Consider the following 10010-nt stretch of genomic DNA (forward strand, 5'->3'; position numbering starts at 1 on the left):
TTTTGCGGTTTTCCCATGGGGATAACATGGGATGTTTCCATCATCGCTATGGCTACGCTGTACAAAATATGACTTTGGCTCCTATACTTTTATGATTGGGATTGCAAATTATAATTTTGTGGCCCTCCGCCCTGCTGGGACTCTGGCCTAATAAAGCCGCAAGCGGCATCCAACGGCCCTCACGGGCCACCGGCTATCAGACTCTGCTCTCTGCATTTTACAGAGATGGCGCTAACTAAAATGGCCCTCATTGTGTGTGTTATCTAAGAACTAAGACAGCGACACATTGTACATGTACAATGCTGTGCTTAACCAGTGCAAATGAACACAAATGTCAGTCAAATGTGCGGCTCCACCACAGAGACCGTGTCACTTGGAATCAAAATATGGATAACTTTTGATGCCCCGCTTGTGTAGATGATTCTCCCCAAATATCAACTTGATCGGGTATTCGCCCTAGGAGGAGTTCGTTAAAGTGTGAAGCGTAAAAATGTGGTCATTTTAGAGATTTTGCGGTTTCCGCATAGGGATAACATGGGATGTTTCTGTCATCGCTACGGCTACGCTTTACCAAATATGACTTTGGCTCCCATACTTTTATGATCAGGATGGCAAATGAGAATTGTGTGCAAAATGTCATGTCATTTGGAAAAAACTCTATTGTTTATAGGCCACTCAGAAGGCCAAATAGTCAGAATTCTGGGAAACGTTTGCGGCTCCGTCGCACAGAAACCGTAAAAGCTATCCTTAAAATTTGGATAAATTTAGATGCCCCACTTGTCTAGAGAAAGTACACCCATTTAGAAGTTGGTGGGCAAAACGCACTAGGAGGAGTTAGTTAAAGTGTAAAACATAAAAATGTGGTAATTTGAGAGATTTTGCTGTTTTCCCATTTGTGACATATATTTGCGGGTCCGCCACACAGAGACCGTAGCACTTAGAATCGAAATATGGATAACTTTTGATGCCTCGCCTGTGTAGATGATTTTCCCCAAATATGAACTTGATCGGACAATCGCCCTAGGAGGAGTTCGCTAAAGTGTGAAGCGTAAAAATGTGGTCATTTGAGCAATTTCGCGATTGTCCCATAAGGATATAATGGGATGTTTCTGTCATCGTTACGGTTACGCCGTACAAAATATGACTTTGGCTCTCATACTTTTATGATCAGGATGGCAAATTAGAATTTTGTGCAAAATATAATGTCATTTGGAAAAACTCTATTGTTTATAGGCCACTCTGAAGGCCAAATAGTCAGAATTCAGGGAAACGTTTGCGGCTCCGTCGCACAGAGACCGTAAAAGTTATCCTTAAAATTTGGATAACTTTAGATGCCCCACTTGTCTAGGGGACTTACACCGATTTTGAGGTCGGTGGGCAAAACGCCCTAGGAGGAGTTCGTTAAAGTGTGAAACAGAAAAATGTGGATATTCGAGAGATTTAGCAATTTTCCCATAGGGATAACATGGGAGGTTTATGTCATCGCTACGACTACGCCGTAAAAATTAAGGCATAAGTTTGATTGGCCTTTTGCTCGGGACCCCAAAATAGAATTTTGGGCAAAGTTTAGAACATTTGTGTAAAACCAGTTTTTGTCCATCAATGTTCACTCAAAGGCAACTCTGTAGGGGGCGCTATCGCGCCCATTTCAATTTTGTCATCATAAACTGGTCCAAACTTGAAAGTTTAACAACTGATTCAAATTTGGTCCTAATCGGACTCGTTTTGATCAAATGGGAGCAATTTTTAGAATTGCAATATCTCAAAATAAGTTGTCCAACTTTGCGGCTGCGCCGCACACAGACCGTAAAAGGTATCTCAAAAAATTGGATAACTTTAGATGCCCCACTTGTCCAGAGAACGTACGCCGATTTTGAAGTTGGTGGGCAAAACGCCCTAGGAGGAGTTCGTCAAAGTTTGACGTGAACAAAATGGCTAACACAGCGTGTTTTCATTTTCAAAGGAAGATGGCGGCCATAGGGTAAGTCTGGGGGCGTGGCCACAATAATATTTGTTTTTTGTCCTCACGAGAGGAATGCGTGTTCCGATTTTCGTAGCTCTACGACAAAGTTGACCTCGGGGCGTCTCCCATAGGCGCAATGTATTTTGACTTTTGTCGGTGGCGCTGTCGCGCCATTTTTTAACAAAAAAAAAAATGGCCCAGAAAAAACAAAATTTTTCGCCGATTCTGAATTTTGGGCAAAGTTTGGTGAGTTTTTGAGCATGTTCAGGGGGTCAAATTAGAGTTCAAAGCGATGAAGAACAAGAAAAATAATAATAAATATAGCCGCAAGCGGCAATGATCGGCCCTCGCCACGCCGCCGCCACACCACCGCCACGCCGCAAGAGGAGGGGGCGCTAACGCGCCCCAATTATCCTTTTATTACGCCTACTGCTGAATCTGTGACGCTGTCACATCTTCTCCCCTTTGTTTTACCATCAAAAAGCAATTTTATTTTGAATTCTTGGCAAAATGTGCGGCTCTGCCGCACAGACACTGTGACTCTTTGAATGAAAATGTGGATAACTTTTGATGGTCCTGAAGATGAGTCTCACCAAATTTCAGGTTAATATGTCTAACGCCCTCAGGGGGAGGAGTTTGTGAAAGTCTAAAGTGTAAACATGTTCTGGCGATTTCCCCATTGGAATAACATGAAAGGTTTCGGTCATCGCTACGGCAACGCCATAACAATTATGACATGGGTCTCATTGACTTTTTTGATGGGGATGCTAAAATTGAGTTGTGTGTCAAATTTCATATAATTTCGCAAAACTAAACATTTAACCTCCATATAAAATCTGTAGGGGGCGCTGTAGCGCCAAATGAATTTATTTCACTTCAAGTAGGTTTAGGGCAAAGAGTTTAACAACTGATTCTAATTTGACGCAATTCGAACTTTATCTGCGCAAACGGCAGAAATTTTAAATATGGGAGATTTCTGAAATTCTAGCTACAGTTTGCGGCTTCGCCGCACAGAGACCGTGAGAGGTATCAATGTAATTTGGATAACTTTTGATGTCCCACTCCTCAGTAGCATTTCCACCAAATTTCAGCTTTTTAGGGCCAACGCCCTGAGAGGAGTTCGTAAAAGTACGACGTTTGGAAAAACTCCGAAGTCATGTTTAGCCATTTTTGAAGCAATATGGCCGACATTTGGTTGGGCGGACGGCGTTGCCGTAATAATATTTTTTACTTCTCTTGTCACCATCTACCTCTGCGCCAAATTTCATGATTCTACGATCAGATTTTTTTTGGGTCATTTCCCATCTCTCAATGCATTTTTGGTACATTTGGGGGCGCTGACGCGCCAATTTTTTTTATTTTAGAAAAGGGAAATAGCCAGAATGTAGAGAGGCACGATTTTTAGAGGTGTGAACATTTTTGTGACTTTTCGTCAATGTTCACTGGGTGAAAAATAGGGGGGTTGGTCCCGAGAAGAAGAAGAAGAAAGAAAGAAAGAAAGAATAATATTCCGATGCGAAAACAATGTTTCCCATTTTTCAAATATCATAAACTATACATTTTCGGAAAGCGCTCGCGCTTTCCTACCTCATGGTGTGGGTCCCTGGTCACTGACGGGTACTTTCGTTAATTTTGAGTGGGCTCCGCCCACTTTGTGTTTTTGGCCCTCTATACAGTAATAATGTTCAATTTTTGCATTACATGCTTATATGCACGGAACATGCAAGAGATGGGGAACGTATTCGTGAGACACTTAGGGCAAATGAGTGCTTTATATGGGGATGACGACCGCTTCGCGGTCGTCATCTCAATGTAAAGTGCTCGTTTAGTGCGCACTTTTGCACGGGCTTCGCCCGTTTACAACGGTAATGTTCCATTTTCCTACTACTAATTAGTATGCACGGGGCGTGCATGAGTGAAGGAGTGCGTTAGTGAGTATTTGGAAGTGGGCGAGCGCTTCGCGCTCGATTTCGTGCGCACTACGTGCGCACTTTCGTAGCCGTGCTTCGCACGGCCTTACGAGATTAATAGGCCTCTCGCCAGCTTGTGGCGCTCAGGCCTAATAATAATATTTTTAGCAAAAACAATATAGCCGTTTCCACTATAACAACAAATTATACATCGTTTGAAAGCTCTAAGCCTTCCCGATGCCGCCATGGGGTGGAATCATCATTACGAGCGCTTACGCGCTCGTCACTCCCTATTCCGTCGGGATGCGCCGCCCACTCCCCATAGACTTCCATTGATTTGAGCAGATACAAGCATGGCCCATGCCTGCGGCATGGATTCTCGCATACAGGACGATGCCAGGAGGGTTTTTGAAGGAATGCAGCGCTTCGCGCTGCTGTTGTCAACAATTAGTGAATGGGCTACGCCCATTCACTAATTGTTGACTATTTCTGTCATAGCAGGAGTAAGTATGCATGATCCATGCCTTCGGCATGGGCTAGTTCACTGTACCTGCCAGGGGCGACGGGGCACCAAACATGCGGGCTGCGCCCGCATGTTTGGTAAGACAGTTTGGTAAGACAGTTTGGTAAGACAGTTTGGTAAGACAGTTTGGTAAGACAGTTTGGTAAGACAGTAAGACAGTTGCATGGATTCTTGCGTACGGGACGATGCCAGGAGTGATTTTGGAGGAATGCAGCGCTTCGCGCTGCTGTTGTCAACAATGAGTGACAACAGCACCTTCGGCAGCGTTGCGGGAGCAATAGGCCCTCCGCCCTGCTGGGGCTCGGGCCTAATAATAATAATGATGAAAATAAAATAAAATAAGCAGGACCATTTTGAAGGCCTCCATCAGTTTTCTTTGCTGAATAACGGGTCGAACATCTTTGATATCCTCTTGTTGTAAATACTTCAGGTCATCAATGCAGTCGATACCAGAGCTAACAAGTGGCTCCATGATGTTTTCTTGGGTCTGAACAGGTTGGTCGGCTCCTTTGGATGATACTTCGCATCTCATTTAAAGTTGACATTGTCTTTTAAAAGGAAGAAATGAATGGTGAGGAACAATAATTAGCATCTGACACCATGTGGACTGAGGTAAAGGGTAGTAATCAACTTAGGTAAATAGTTGTGAATTTCTGTGTGTCTTATAAACTCCATTGGCCGGACAGTTTGCCACAAATATGACATGGAGATACCATTATTGTTGGTGGTCTTTCACAAATGAATCAAATAATAGTAAACTTACTATTTTTTGCAAAACAGGATCTGGCTTTGTGAAGTGAAGGAAGAAAACAATGAATTCGACCTTAACAAACAAATGAACAGTATATCAATGTATTTAAATATGTAACTTTAACATTCTTGTTTGAAATGCACATTTGGCTCACGTCTTAGGACAGTTAAATGGAAAAAATACTAAATTCAAAAACGACTTGTGTTCGTTCATTTGAAGCCAAAGCACACGTCACACACTGAACCGCACTGAACGGAAACATACGTTTTTGGTGTTTTAAACCGAACTTAAAACTAGTTTGACCTGTTCATTATAGATAAAAGCAAGTGTGAGGTTGTGTGAGGAGAAGTAACGCAGTAGTTTTAGCAGCGCTGCTTCAGAGTTAAGAGTGGAACATCTGTTCTACTCATGGTTCTACTCATGGTTCTACTGGAGAGATCTGCTGTTCCACTCATGGTTCTACTAGAGAGATCTGCTGTTCTACTCATGGTTCTACTCATGGTTCTACTCATGGTTCTACTGGAGAGATCTGCTGTTCTACTGATGGTTCCACTGGAGAGATCTGCTGTTCTACTCATGGTTCCACTGGAGAGATCTGCAGTTCTACTCATGGTTCTACTCATGGTTCTACTGGAGAGATCTGCTGTTCTACTCATGGTTCCACTGGAGAGATCTGCTGTTCTACTCATGGTTCTACTGGAGAGATCTGCTGTTCCACTCATGGTTCTACTGGAGAGATCTGCTGTTCTACTCATGGTTCTACTCATGGTTCTACTGGAGAGATCTGCTGTTCTACTCATGGTTCTACTGGAGAGATCTGCTGTTCTACTCATGGTTCTACTGGAGAGATCTGCTGTTCCACTCATGGTTCCACTGGAGAGATCTGCTGTTCTACTCATGGTTCTACTCATGGTTCTACTGGAGAGATCTGCTGTTCTACTCATGGTTCTACTCATGGTTCTAATGGAGAGATCTGCTGTTCTATTGATGGTTCCACTGGAGAGATCTGCTGTTCTACTCCTGGTTCTACTCATGGTTCTACTGGAGAGATCTGCTGTTCTACTCATGGTTCTACTCATGGTTCTACTGGAGAGATCTGCTGTTCTACTCATGGTTCCACTGGAGAGATCTGCTGTTCTACTCATGGTTCCACTGGAGAGATCTGCTGTTCCACTCATGGTTCTACTGGAGAGATCTGCTGTTCTACTCATGGTTGTACTCATGGTTCTACTGGAGAGATCTGCTGTTCTACTCACGGTTCTACTGGAGAGATCTGCGGTTCCACTCATGGTTCTACTGGAGAGATCTGCTGTTCCACTCATGGTTCTACTAGAGAGATCTGCTGTTCTACTCATGGTTCTACTCATGGTTCTACTGGAGAGATCTGCTGTTCTACTCATGGTTCTACTCATGGTTCTACTGGAGAGATCTGCTGTTCTACTCATGGTTCCACTGGAGAGATCTGCTGTTCTACTCATGGTTCTACTGGAGAGATCTGCTGTTCCACTCATGGTTCTACTGGAGAGATCTGCTGTTCTACTCATGGTTCTACTCATGGTTCTACTGGAGAGATCTGCTGTTCTACTCATGGTTCTACTGGAGAGATCTGCTGTTCTACTCATGGTTCTACTGGAGAGATCTGCTGTTCCACTCATGGTTCCACTGGAGAGATCTGCTGTTCTACTCATGGTTCTACTCATGGTTCTACTGGAGAGATCTGCTGTTCTACTCATGGTTCTACTCATGGTTCTACTGGAGAGATCTGCTGTTCTATTGATGGTTCCACTGGAGAGATCTGCTGTTCTACTCCTGGTTCTACTCATGGTTCTACTGGAGAGATCTGCTGTTCTACTCATGGTTCTACTCATGGTTCTACTGGAGAGATCTGCTGTTCTACTCATGGTTCCACTGGAGAGATCTGCTGTTCTACTCATGGTTCCACTGGAGAGATCTGCTGTTCCACTCATGGTTCTACTGGAGAGATCTGCTGTTCTACTCATGGTTGTACTCATGGTTCTACTGGAGAGATCTGCTGTTCTACTCACGGTTCTACTGGAGAGATCTGCGGTTCCACTCATGGTTCTACTGGAGAGATCTGCTGTTCTACTCATGGTTCTACTCATGGTTCTACTGGAGAGATCTGCTGTTCCACTCATGGTTCTACTGGAGAGATCTGCTGTTCTACTCATGGTTCTACTCATGGTTCTACTGGAGAGATCTGCTGTTCTACTCATGGTTCTACTCATGGTTCTACTGGAGAGATCTGCTGTTCTACTCATGGTTCTACTCATGGTTCTACTGGAGAGATCTGCTGTTCTACTCATGGTTCCACTGGAGAGATCTGCTGTTCTACTCATGGTTCCACTGGAGAGATCTGCTGTTCCACTCATGGTTCTACTGGAGAGATCTGCTGTTCTACTCATGGTTCTACTCATGGTTCTACTGGAGAGATCTGCTGTTCTACTCATGGTTCTACTGGAGAGATCTGCTGTTCCACTCATGGTTCTACTGGAGAGATCTGCTGTTCTACTCATGGTTCTACTCATGGTTCTACTGGAGAGATCTGCTGTTCTATTGATGGTTCCACTGGAGAGATCTGCTGTTCTACTCCTGGTTCTACTCATGGTTCTACTGGAGAGATCTGCTGTTCTACTCATGGTTCTACTCATGGTTCTACTGGAGAGATCTGCTGTTCTACTCATGGTTCCACTGGAGAGATCTGCTGTTCTACTCATGGTTCCACTGGAGAGATCTGCTGTTCCACTCATGGTTCTACTGGAGAGATCTGCTGTTCTACTCACGGTTCTACTGGAGAGATCTGCGGTTCCACTCATGGTTCTACTGGAGAGATCTGCTGTTCTACTCATGGTTCTACTCATGGTTCTACTGGAGAGATCTGCTGTTCCACTCATGGTTCTACTGGAGAGATCTGCTGTTCTACTCATGGTTCTACTCATGGTTCTACTGGAGAGATCTGCTGTTCTACTCATGGTTCTACTCATGGTTCTACTGGAGAGATCTGCTGTTCTACTCATGGTTCTACTCATGGTTCTACTGGAGAGATCTGCTGTTCTACTCATGGTTCCACTGGAGAGATCTGCTGTTCTACTCATGGTTCCACTGGAGAGATCTGCTGTTCCACTCATGGTTCTACTGGAGAGATCTGCTGTTCTACTCATGGTTCTACTCATGGTTCTACTCATGGTTCTACTGGAGAGATCTGCTGTTCTACTCATGGTTCTACTGGAGAGATCTGCTGTTCCACTCATGGTTCTACTGGAGAGATCTGCTGTTCCACTCATGGTTCTACTGGAGAGATCTAATGTTCTACTCATGGTTCTACTCATGGTTCTACTGGAGAGATCTGCTGTTCCACTCATGGTTCTACTCATGGTTCTACTGGAGAGATCTGCTGTTTTACTCATGGTTCTACTCATGGTTCTACTGGAGAGATCTGCTGTTCTACTCATGGTTCTACTCATGGTTCTACTGGAGAGATCTGCTGTTCTACTCATGGTTCTACTGGAGAGATCTGCTGTTCTACTCATGGTTCCACTGGAGAGATCTGATATTCTACTCATGGTTCCACTGGAGAGATCTGCTGTTCTACTCATGGTTCTACTCATGGTTCTACTGGAGAGATCTGCTGTTCTACTCATGGTTCCACTGGAGAGATCTGCTGTTCTACTCATGGTTCCACTGGAGAGATCTGCTGTTCTACTCATGGTTCTACTCATGGTTCTACTGGAGAGATCTGCTGTTCTACTCATGGTTCCACTGGAGAGATCTGCTGTTCTACTCATGGTTCCACTGGAGAGATCTGCTGTTCCACTCATGGTTCTACTGGAGAGATCTGCTGTTATACTCATGGTTCTACTCATGGTTCTACTGGAGAGATCTGCTGTTCTACTCATGGTTCCACTGGAGAGATCTACTGTTCTACTCATGGTTCTACTGGAGAGATCTGCTGTTCCACTCATGGTTCTACTGGAGAGATCTGCTGTTCTACTCATGGTTCTACTCATGGTTCTACTGGAGAGATCTGCTGTTCTACTCAGGGTTCTACTCATGGTTCTACTGGAGAGATCTGCTGTTCTACTCATGGTTCTACTCATGGTTCTACTGGAGAGATCTGCTGTTCTACTCATGGTTCTACTCATGGTTCTACTGGAGAGATCTGCTGTTCTACTCATGGTTCTACTGGAGAGATCTGCTGTTCTACTCATGGTTCCACTGGAGAGATCTGCTGTTCTACTCCTGGTTCTACTCATGGTTCTACTGGAGAGATCTGCTGTTCTACTCATGGTTCTACTGGAGAGATCTGCTGTTCCACTCATGGTTCTACTGGAGAGATCTGCTGTTCTACTCATGGTTCTACTCATGGTTCTACTGGAGAGATCTGCTGTTCCACTCATGGTTCTACTGGAGAGATCTGCTGTTCCACTCATGGTTCTACTGGAGAGATCTGCTGTTCTACTCATGGTTCTACTGGAGAGATCTGCTGTTCTACTCATGGTTCTACTCATGGTTCTACTGGAGAGATCTGCTGTTCTACTCATGGTTCTACTGGAGAGATCTGCTGTTCTACTCATGGTTCTACTCATGGTTCTATTGGAGAGATCTGCTGTTCTACTCATGGTTCTACTCGAGAGATCTGCTGTTCTACTCATGGTTCTACTGGAGAGATCTGCTGTTCTACTCATGGTTCTACTGGAGAGATCTGCTGTTCTACTCATGGTTCTACTGGAGAGATCTGCTGTTCTACTCATGGTTCTACTGGAGAGATCTGCTGTTCTACTCATGGTTCTACTGGAGAGATCTGCTGTTCTACTGATGGTTCTACTGGAGAGATCTGCTGTTCTA

The sequence above is a fragment of the Eucyclogobius newberryi genome, unplaced genomic scaffold, assembly GCF_026437365.1.
Source record: "Eucyclogobius newberryi isolate DKJ021-1_F unplaced genomic scaffold, fEucNew1.0.hap1 SCAF_217, whole genome shotgun sequence".
NCBI classification, from domain to species: Eukaryota; Metazoa; Chordata; class Actinopteri; order Gobiiformes; family Gobiidae; genus Eucyclogobius; species Eucyclogobius newberryi.